This window comes from Varanus komodoensis, unplaced genomic scaffold (assembly GCF_004798865.1).
Source record: "Varanus komodoensis strain SLA01 unplaced genomic scaffold, ASM479886v1 scaffold44_3, whole genome shotgun sequence".
Classification (NCBI taxonomy): Eukaryota; Metazoa; Chordata; class Lepidosauria; order Squamata; family Varanidae; genus Varanus; species Varanus komodoensis.
In genome coordinates this window covers 835,857-846,421 of record NW_025336010.1, presented here as the reverse complement: position 1 = coordinate 846,421, position 10,565 = coordinate 835,857, and the positions used below count along the sequence as shown (strand labels likewise).

Below are 10,565 nucleotides of genomic sequence, written 5' to 3'. Positions count from 1 at the left end.
CGTCCCCGGCGGGCGGGGAGCCCGGCCGCCACGCCGCGCCCGGCAGCCGCGGGCAGGCCGCCAGGAGGAGGCAGCGCCGGGGCCGCTGCTGCCCGCCCGGGGAGGATGGGCACCCCTGCGCCGGTGAGGCTCGGCGGCGGCGGCTGCGCGGCCGGCCGCCCGTGGGCAGGTAGGTGCCGCTCGGCTCTCGCGGGGCTGCTCCGCGCCCGGGCGCGGAACTGGGTCAGCACCGGCTGCGCGCCGCGTCGGGGAGCGGGGAGCGGCGGCTCCCCGCGCCAGTGACCTTCCCGACGCGGCCGCGGCTCGTTCGCGACCCTCGGCCCGCGGAGGGAAGCGCGACCGCGGCGCCGGCGCTGCGCCGGCTGGAGGCGCGCGGAGGTCGGTCTGAGGCCGCGGCGGGTGGGGTGGGCGCCCTCGCGGCGGGGGCGAAGAGAGGCGACGGGCCGCCCGGTTACAAGCCCCTTGGGGCCTTTGCGAGGGGGCAGGCGCCGGACGCGGAGCCGCACCTGCGGGCAGCTCCCGCCTGCGCCAGCGACGGGCCGCGGGCGGAGACGTGCTCGCAGGTGCCCGGGCAGGGCAGGAGGGCGCTCTCCGTCGGGGCGCGCCGCACTGGCCTTTCTCGCCCGCTCCGCCGCCTGGATTTCGCTCGCTTCCGTGCGCGCTCCTGCAGCGTTTGCACTAGGCAGCTATTGACCTAACCTAATTAGTTTGTGCCCTGCAGTTGTGCTTTCCCCGCCCCAAATCAGGGAAGACGCTCGCGACCCCGCCCCGAATCGGCGCTTTCCCTGGTGCTCAGCGACACGCTTCTTCGCCAGCTGCTCTGGAACCGCCTCCGTAATTTTCTCGGGGGGGGGGGGCACAGCCTCAGGGTGACTGCCTGGCTCAGTTTTACTGCAGAGGAGAAGGAGCAGAGCAGGCCCATGGGCTGGAGGCTGCTGATCGCAGATGGCCTTTCCTGGGTGCCACTCGGAGGAGCGACTCGCCTGCTCTCTTGGGTGCCCCTTGGCAAACCTCCGGCTGGCTGCTGGGACCCTCCCCCAAAGGGGATTGTGTGGGGGCTCTGCCTTCATCCTTCTCTTGGGTGCTTGCAGCCAGGGATGCTCTGTGCTTCAGCATGGCTCCCCCCCCCCCCCCCTTGGGAAGAAAGGGCTGAGCCCTGCCCTTGAATGGAGGACACTCTGGAGGAACAGCCATCAAGAGGCGAGGGGTGGTTCTTGGGAAGGGGCAGGAGCACACATGGTAGGAGAGTGCGCCTCATGGCAAGGTGCTCTCCGATGAACCACTCTGGCTACTGGTACACAGAACGCTGCACCGTTAACAAATCATTGAACGTTCTGCTAAGAATACTGTCCTACAGCACTGAATTTTGGAAGCCATTCCTTTGAATTGTGCCAGACCCCTCTGGTGAACTTGACCACCCCAGGCAAAACTGTGGTAATAGAATGTGGCTTTGAATACAGGCAGTTCCTGGGCAAGATTTGTTCCTGATAAAAGTAATCTTTAAGTTGAATTTGTATGTATGTTGGATCCTTTACAGTTGGCCCTCCAAATTCACAGGGGTTAGGAAAAGTGAAAAAAACTATATCTGCCCTCCATGGCCAAACTTACCAGCACCTCCTCTTTGCAACAAGGAAATGCTGGTGAGATTTCTCTCTCCAGATGGGTGGGGCAGGAAGAAGTGCTTTGGAGACCTTCCTCTCTCCCTTTCACTTCCTCTCTATGGTGATGCTTTGGAGGCCCCCTCTATCGCTTTACACTTTATGGTGATGATAATTTTCTGCAGCGATTTAAAAAAATTAATTGGATGTTTGGCATTTTGTTTGTAAACATAAATTGTTTGTAACTCAGATGTTTGAAACTCGGGGACTGCCTATCTTATCCTTGCTCAAATAAACATAAAAATGATGGATTGAAGGGTTCTCTAGGTCTGAGGTGGATGCATGCAATGGCTACTTTTGCATTCTGTCTACATTCAGAATATAAAGACTCCCCATACAGTACCAGAGGATGGGAGTTCATCCTCATTTCAGTGTGTCAGGAGGAAACTGACAGTGAGATTGCTGTTGGGGTCTGTGAAGGGAGCGCTCGCTCTAGTTTGGGGCACACATACTTGGAGCAGGCCCCAGGAGACCCAGTGGGACTCAGTTCTCAGTAAGCATGTGCTGACTCAACTTGTAACATGTCGTTTAAATGGTTATAGCTTAATTTTCTGTCAGTGTGTTCTGACCTCAAATGTATCAGGAGGCTCTGAAGCCCGTGTGATGTTGCTTGCTGGGCTGGGATGTGGGAGAGTCAGGTTCGAGTCCCCCTTCAGCCAAGGAGGTGCTGGATGACTTTGGGCTAGGCATGGACTCCCAGCCTCGCCCACCTTACAGAAGGGTCATGTATGCCATGCATGGGGAGCTTGCAAGAAAGGCAAGGCATAAATGCATCAGTGTAGCAGTCAGATGGACAGATAGGTAAATAAAGGCTACAGAACAACAGTGCGAGAGGATTAACTGGTGTCAATCCTACACACATGGAGTCTGCTTAAATCATACTCATTTTAGCAGTTAATTATGTGAGGTGGCATTCCAAGTCATGTTCGCTTGTAGAACCTTAAGAATAAAAGTTCAACTGTTTGTGTATTGTAATGATAACCCAAGGCAGCTTTCAGCGTAATCATCTTCTCTGTTTTAGCTTCATCACAATCCAGTGAGGCAGATTAGGCTGGGAGCCAGTGGCTGGCCCAGAGTCGCCTGGGGATCTCCATGGTTCTAGGTTCTCCCTGCCGCACTCCTGCAGCCGCACCACACGGACTCCCTGCTGCACCACTACAGTGAGTGCTCAAATGCATGGGGAGGGCTTCCACCTGCCTCTGCAGAAGCAGACAGACGGTTCGTATGGTGTACCTGAGTTGCTTTGCAGTGTCCAGAACCTTAACTGAAATCTGAGCGGGATGGTCTAACTTGGAGTCGCGTGCTGAGCAGGGGGTTGGATCTGATGGCCTTCTGGCCCCTTCCAACTCTATTTATTACTCTAAGATTTTATGACATTATTATTATTCATTACATTTCTATACCACCCATAGGCAAAATTCTGGGCAGCTCATAACATTAAGCCACCCACCCAGAATTCAACCAAACAACTCTGCACAACTTTTGTATCAAGTGTTAATGTGGGTCCTCGCTCAAATCAAACCAGAGGTTTCCCTAGAAGCAAAAATGACAAAACTGAGCTCTTGTACTTTGGGCGCATCATGAGAAGGAAAGATTCACTGGAGAAGACTATCATGCCGGGAGAAGTCAAGGACGGAAGAGGAAAGGAGAACCAAATAGGAGATGGATTGAATTCATAAAGGAAGCTGCATGTTTGCGCTGAGAGCTGAGCAGGGCTGTTGTGGAGGGTTTTCATTCATGGGGTTGTCAGAAGTCAGAGATGACTTGAGATATAATGACTTGTATGCAGCCTTTCAGTTGCGCCCTTGATGACTGGAGGCGCAGCTGCTAAGTTCGGATACTTCTGGCCATCCAGTGTAGGGCGGAGAGGGCAGCAGGGGCAACCTCTCCCTCCTCGCCCCTGTACCTTCCTTTTTGTCTGCTCAGCTGGGCTGCTTCAGAGTGGAACTGCATCAGACGGAGCCTGGTAATGCCTCAGGAGAGTTCTTATTCTGGTGTCTCCAGTCACCTCCCCTTCCCGCCCCCTTTTCCTTTCTCTGAGATGGTTCTTGTTGGCTGCCATGGGGCAGGACACCTCCAAGCCCCCTTCCACACTCAGAGTCCTGCCTGCACCTTCAGAAGGGGGCATCGGAAGGTCCCTGCTACCTCTTAAATGTGGCTTAGTCACACAGGTGTGATGTAGCCGTGGGGTGCAAACCGAGAGAGTTTATTTTTATGTCTGGGCACAACAAGCCTTGTCTGACCACATCTGACCCTTTTGTAAACCCTTTCCAATATATTGCTCCCTTAATCCCTTAGCCCAGATAGATGTCTGCAAGGAGTCCTGGATGGTCTTCTGCAGTTTTCTTATAACTGTGAACATTGTCTTTGTTTCCTTGATCTTTTCTCACATTTTGTCACATTGCTCAAATTATCAACAGCTCTTAGTTCAACATTCAATGTTTGAAAATGCTGAAAATTCCCTTCCTGCTGCTTTCGAACTCCTTTCTTTGTATGGGATCAGTCTGTTTTGTATTACTGCATAGCCAGAGACTCTCATGATAGAAGCCCCTGGGTCATGCCTCAGGCCTGGCTCGCTTCTGGTCCTCCCGCCCTTCCCTGGACTCTCAAGGTTTCAGGAGCTGGGATGGCGTCCATTGCCTCTGCCCAACTGACCCCGCCCCCACAGAACCTCTGAAGGGGAGCGTGATGCACATGAGCAAAGCGTGCTTGAGTCACACGCCTGTGCTCGGAGCTGCTGAAGCAGAGCAGCACTGCACTTCCGAGAAGGTTCGGGAACTCCAGGCCAGGCTCTTGAGTCGAGCTGGGCCATGCTGGGGGCACTTTCCTGCCTACACGAAGAGCCAGCATCAGATCTTGGTGCTGCAGCTTCTGATAGCTGGCCACTGACAAGGGAGACTTGAATAGAAATCAAGGTTTTGGCTTCCTGGTACCGCACAATGTACCATTCCGGAGGTTTCCAAGGCTTGCTGCACGGGAACAGGCCAAGGCTTCCACAGCATTTTCATGAGCAGTCTGTGTTTGATCATACTCACCTTTACTTGAGTCTTAGCTGGCCTGGACCTCTCCATGGAAACGAGGAGGCTGTGCTGATGGCTGCCAGCCCCCTTCTTCAGAGCTGTGTGCGACTGAGGGTGAGTGGAAAGGCAGCTTGGCAAGACTGTGACTCTGTCCAGCGGGAAGAGGCTTCCCAAGGCCCATGGCTGTTGGCAGGCCCTGGACTTGGCGCAGAGAATTGGGAGCCCCACTCCCAACTGGGGGCAACAGCAACTCCTCTGACAGGAAAGCTTACAGTGTTTGCTGCCTGTTAACTTAGAAAAACGCTGGTGAGGCAAGACATGGCAAGATGCATCCAGTTGCACATGGCCCTCCCGGTCTGATAATACTAGAGCCAGGGTCATGCGTGGGGCCGTCGTGGGAGATTCAGCACAGCACACCAAAACTGGGACTGGCTTCAACAAAGTGATGGGATTGGGCAAATTCGTGGCAGAATATGGCTACCAACAGCCACCAGTCCAAATTACCAGTGGAGACAGAGTGTCTGAATGCTGGTTGAGGGAGCTGCTTTCTTGTGTCCGGCTTGGGCTTCCCGTTGGCTTCTGTGCAGGCAGAACTGCAGGCCAGCAGGCTTTTGTTCTGGCCCACATGGTTTTTATCTCGTAGAGAGAGAGAAGTCTGAGACAGAGTGATTGTGGGTGTATTGATATCAAGAAAGACTTGTGCAGATCTGGTTACAGATAAAAGTGATTTCAGATGCAGGATGGCTTCAGAAATCAATACAGTAGTGCAATCAGTCTTCATGGTAATATTTTTATGCAGGCTAAACTGTTCTGCTGAGTATTATCAAACATTCGGGCTTGTCTGTTAGTTTTTCTGTGTCTTCATGTGAAGCATTGAGAGCAGAGGTAGCAATTGCTCGACCGGTTGCTTGCAGAACTTCTGTGCAGTGTTTGCAGTACTTTTGACTGGAGCTAAGCGATGGTGCATGGCGGCCTGTGACATGGCCGTGATCTTCCAGCAGGCCAGCTGTGCGTGCCGGGTGGTCCCTCCGCAGATCCGTCGGCACGGGCCACGCACACTAGGAACACTCTCCTGCTGGCATTTCACTCCCACTGTGCTGAACGTGTTGGTAGAGGACGAGGGGATGGTGCCGCCCGCGTTCCTGCTCTTGAAGACTGGTAAATGGCATGGCAGAACCACAGCAAGGGCAGGGGGAGAACCAAGGGGGGGGTCAGTGAGGGCAGGTGGTGAGGGAGGCCGTGACGTTGGCGCAGAGGGAGCCCAGGTGGGGCGTGTCATTCTGGATCCTGCCCACTTGTGCATGCCTCTTCTGCAGGGCGAGGCCTGTGTAAGTCCAGAGTTATGGGACTCCCACTGAGTTTCGTTGTTGGCAGGGAAATGTAATGCTCTTTGGCCTTTTTTTTACCTTACCATACTGAACACTGGTTTAGGAGAGCAATTTTAAAAAGAAAACCAGGAACTGAAGAGGATTTTGAAAATCAGTGTATGACATGGGCTAGAAGTGGGGTTATGTTCAGTGGGGAAGGAAGAGGTAAGCAGCTACTTGCATGTGCCCCAGATAGCTTTTGGGATTCCAGCTGTTGCTTTTAACAGTAGCCAGGTAAAAATGACACTTCAAAATGGAACCTAAACACACTTTTGAACAAATGATAACTTTCTTCTTGAGATCTTGAGCCTGTGTAATCTTGAACAAGTTATTAATTCTGTAGGCATCTCCTGCAGAGTCTTCTGTATCTTGCCTTCCCAGTCTCACTTCCAAATAGCGAGAGTTCATTTATACTGTTAAATGTAACTGAACCAGTTCTTGCCTTGGCAACTCCTTTTTCCTCCTCACTGTCACTGTGCAAGAGGGGTGTAAAATCAGGTTAAGTGGCCATTGAATGTTCCTGATGAGGCGGTTTGACCGGGTAGCATCTCGCCTTCCAGCAGGCACAGAAAATGGTATATGGGCAATTTGGTGCAGACCTAGCGGCAAGTTCCTGTTCCTCCATCAGACGGGCACGGGAACAAACCTGAAACCTGGGTGGGTTTGCCAATTCAGCTGTTGGTAGAGAATGCACCAAGAAGTGAGGCCTTTTTTAAACCATCATATTTTGTTCTCATACAATTCTGGGTAAATTAAAATTGAATATAAAAGCTTTGGGAGAAGGGATAATTGGCCGATTTGAATTCTGTGCAGTGCTGATGATCTCATCCTGTTTCAGGAAGCCTAAAGTGAGGAATGAGAGCTGAGCAGAGCCATCTTGGCGTTTGAGGCAGAAAGTCTAAGCGAAGCGCTCACCCAGTTTAGTGTCCTAGAAAAGCCCGCAATGGAGGGGCAGCCCCAGTGTGCCACCTCTTCTGAAGGGCACTGGTTCCTCTGATGCTGGCCTAGCCTGAGAGGAAGACGGTGGTGCTTCTGCCTCCATCTGTAGTTGCTTGTGCATTGTGAGATGTGGGTGCAGGCTCTGCCTTGCCTCTTTTTCTTTCTTAAGGAAACACTGAACAATACAGATGTAATCAAATCTTAATTAGATGATTCAGTTCTATTCCAGCTTCTCCAGGGAGAAGGTACTTGAAATTAGATTAGCATTTCTTTCTGGGCAAGAAGGCCCTAAATATCTGTAACTTATTAACAGAGTCCGCCCTCACCTTCTTCGTTCTACATGCTGCAGAACTAGCCAGGTACCCCCTGGACATATTACAAGATCTTACTTCTTTTGGCACAGATGTATGAAGGAAAGTTCTAAAGTTGGCTATGCAGAAAAAGCTGATTTCCTCTGAGTCTCTTGCAACCCAGTCCTATGCGTGTTTAATTGGAAATAAATCTTCCTTGATTCAGCAAAGGTTACACTAAAGTAATAAGAACCCATGTTCTCTTGGGCTTCAGGAGATCCAGGTTCTAGTCCCTGCTTGTCCATGAAATTCACTGGCTGACTTTGGGCTGGTTCCTGACCCTCAGGCTAAGCTACCTTGCAGGGCCATTGTGAAATAACATGGAAAGGGGGAAGAGAAAGAACATGTAAGCCACATTGGGTTACCTAAAGGTAAAAAGGAGGGATATAAACATTAAAAAATAAGTACATGTGTTTAAGATTTCAGTCTGTCTGGGAAACTCTATTTTGATTGTGTTTTGAACAACATGTTGATGTGGCACAAAGCCCCATTCTCTTTTCACAAGAGGAAAAAAGATTGAGTTAAGTTCTCTTTCTTCATTCTGACCCAAATTTGCACTGTATAAAAAAACAGAGAAAATTTTTAGCGACGTGTGATGAAGGATGCCGCACTGTTGTGTCGGGACTGAGCCGCGTGGCCCTTGCACAGCATCAGTGCTCATTCCGGGAGTGGTTCTTGGAAAAGTAGGGTCCACTTTGAGGCATCCGTGGCATGGCTGGTTCCCCTGTCTGTGCACCTCTGGTCTCTGGGATGACCGTGCTGGCATGGAACGGAGCTACCATTCTGACTCCACGCCTCTTCACCTCAGATGTTGGCTGAGTGGGAAGCCAGTGTTCTAGTAACACAACCCGAGAAGGGCCCGCAGTGGCATGGGTCTGGGGGGACCCAGGCTGCCAGAAGAGTGGCAGGAAGGGCAAGGGAACAGTCCAACTTTTCTGAAAAGTGACCTGTGTAATAAAACCAACCTGCCTAGTTTCAGCTTGTATTTTTGTATTTGCTTTTCACAGACACATTAACCAGCTGGCAAGTTTAAGCAGACGCCACGAATTCCAAAAAGCTGCTAGAAAGCAAATCTTTTAAAAAGTGATGTTGAACGCTTGCAGTTGCACAGGAAAAAGCTTCCTCCACCTTTCTGGGCTTCTTTCAGGTTCAGGCTGGGATTCAGAGTCATCTGATGGACTTAAGGGAGTCCTGCAGTCTCACTACATCAGGCCAGAAAGACGTGTGCCTTGTAATAGGCAATTGATTCAGTGAGGAATCTTGGTGAGGGGAAGAATGAGGTTTCCGGCAGCCAATTTACTCTGGCATGTTTCTCCTGCACAGTTTCAAGGGCTTCAGCCCGTGAGCTCTGAGCCAGAGGTTGGGATCTGCCCTAATGGCAACTGTGCGCACGGTGCAGGGCTGTGTGCATGTCCACTTTTCCAGCTCAGGCCCTCTTCACAACCCAGGCGTGCAATTAAGGATGCCTTGCACAGCCTCTTGGAGCTTCGCGTTGTGCGTTTTGGGCTTTTTGCTCCAGCTGCTAATCCTCCTGGGCCTTCAGATGGGGAGGTGCCATTGTGCCCAGCCTCAGTTCAGACTTGGGGCACATGTGAGTGCCTGGTTCACATGACCAGTGGTGTCACCAGGACCTTTCTTCCAGTGTGATCGGCAGTGAGTGCCACTTGACACACCACCCTGGCTGTGTCACTCCTGGCGGCTTCCCATTTTGTGTGTAAGCTTTTGCTGCTTTTGCTATCAGGAAAGTTGACACTCTCCTTGCATGGTATGGACCGTCCAGGACTGATTTAAGTGTAGACTCAGTGTCCCCTTTCTGTGGGTCACTGGGTGGGATGGAGGATGATGTCATGAGCGGAGCCAGCTGGAGCCAGGGATCAGACTAGATGGCTCAGGAGGACCCTTCTGGCTCTCTCTGTTTCCAGGTTTCTATGCCCCACCCTCTGCCACATGCCACCAGTCTCTTCATGTGAGGTTTATGGCAAATTTTCCCAAGTGGAGGACCTTTGGTGGCTCTTGACCTGTTCCTCAGAGTGGATGTTTTCGACAAAGCCTCGGCCAATGGTATTTAGTCATTAATCATCGTGCAGGTGTACCTCAGCGATATTGCAGGTTCGGTTCCAGACCATCGCAGTAAAGTGGATATTGCGGCAAAGCGAGTCTCATGAATTTTGGGGTTTCCCCGGGCATGTAAAGTTATGTTTACACTATACTGTAGTCTATTAAGTGTGCAATAACATTATGTCTAGAAAAACAGAGCCCTAGCTCTTGATTTAAAGTGAGAAACATGTGACTCTTCCTTTCACTTGAACACTTAGAGGCCATTGTAGGGTTATTAATTGAACTAATTTCAATATTGTTGTGTCTCAGGGAACAGGGAGGCCCAAGGAAAGGGAGAGAGATGGGGGAATGGTCTAAACAGCCACAACACACTCTTTTATCGATTTAAGTTCACCATCTTCCATGGGTGTAGTTTGTGGCACCCCAAAACAATTATAATAGTAACATCAAAGATCTCTGATCACAGGTCACCATAACAAATATAATAATAATGAAAAAGTTTTAAATATTGTGGGAATAACCAATGTGTGACACAGACGTGAAGCGAGCAAATGCTGTTGGAAAAATGGCGTCTATAGAGTTGTTCGACGCAGGTTGCCACAAACCTCCCGTTCATCAAATAATGCAATGTCTGCAAAGTGCGCTAAAGCAAAGTATCCCTGCGCTAGTCCTGTGTGAGTTTCGCTCAAGACAGAACCAAGGAACAGAGGGTGTGTTTCCGGAGGTACCTCACATCTGTAGGATCACAGAAAAATGCTTTGTTGCCCTGCCTTAGCTCAAGGTTTCCAAAGCGGACTCATTGAAGCGCTGGCCAGACTCACCCAGGGAACCCTGTGTCAGCAGCACGCAGGGGCCTTGGGAGGCCTGGACCCACTGCCTGTGCCCCCTGGAGGACCACTGCCAGCTTGCACGGCCTCGCTCCCCAGGCCTGGAGTGGTGGTGCTTGCACTGGGACATGTGCTCTGAATTCAGGGAGATGGTGGGGAGGTCCCACTGCAGCACAGATTGATGCTGCCGCCTCTTCCTCTGAGGCTTTTCCTGAGCCAGAGGGGGCTTGAGGGTGGAGAATACGGAAACCATGCGGATACTAGTATCCATTGCTTATTCTTATGAATTAGAACATGAGAAATGCTAATGCAGTTGGCATTCGTGATTGTTGCCTTTAGAAATAAT

The 10,565-nt window shown here is 51.3% G+C and overlaps 2 protein-coding genes across 2 annotated transcripts in view; one reads left to right on the top strand and one right to left on the bottom strand.

The window, feature by feature from the left end:
- The window catches only part of RSPH14 (radial spoke head 14 homolog), a 133,159-nt gene that overhangs the window by 17,225 nt on the left and 105,369 nt on the right, over positions 1–10,565 (bottom strand). The gene's annotated exons all lie outside the window — the stretch shown is intronic.
- GNAZ (G protein subunit alpha z) overlaps positions 103–10,565 on the top strand; it is an 81,968-nt gene continuing 71,505 nt past the window's right edge. Inside the window, exon 1 of the mRNA XM_044444423.1 lies at positions 103–169. The gene's annotated coding sequence lies outside the window, so the exon portion shown is untranslated. The remainder of the gene's footprint in view (positions 170–10,565) is intronic.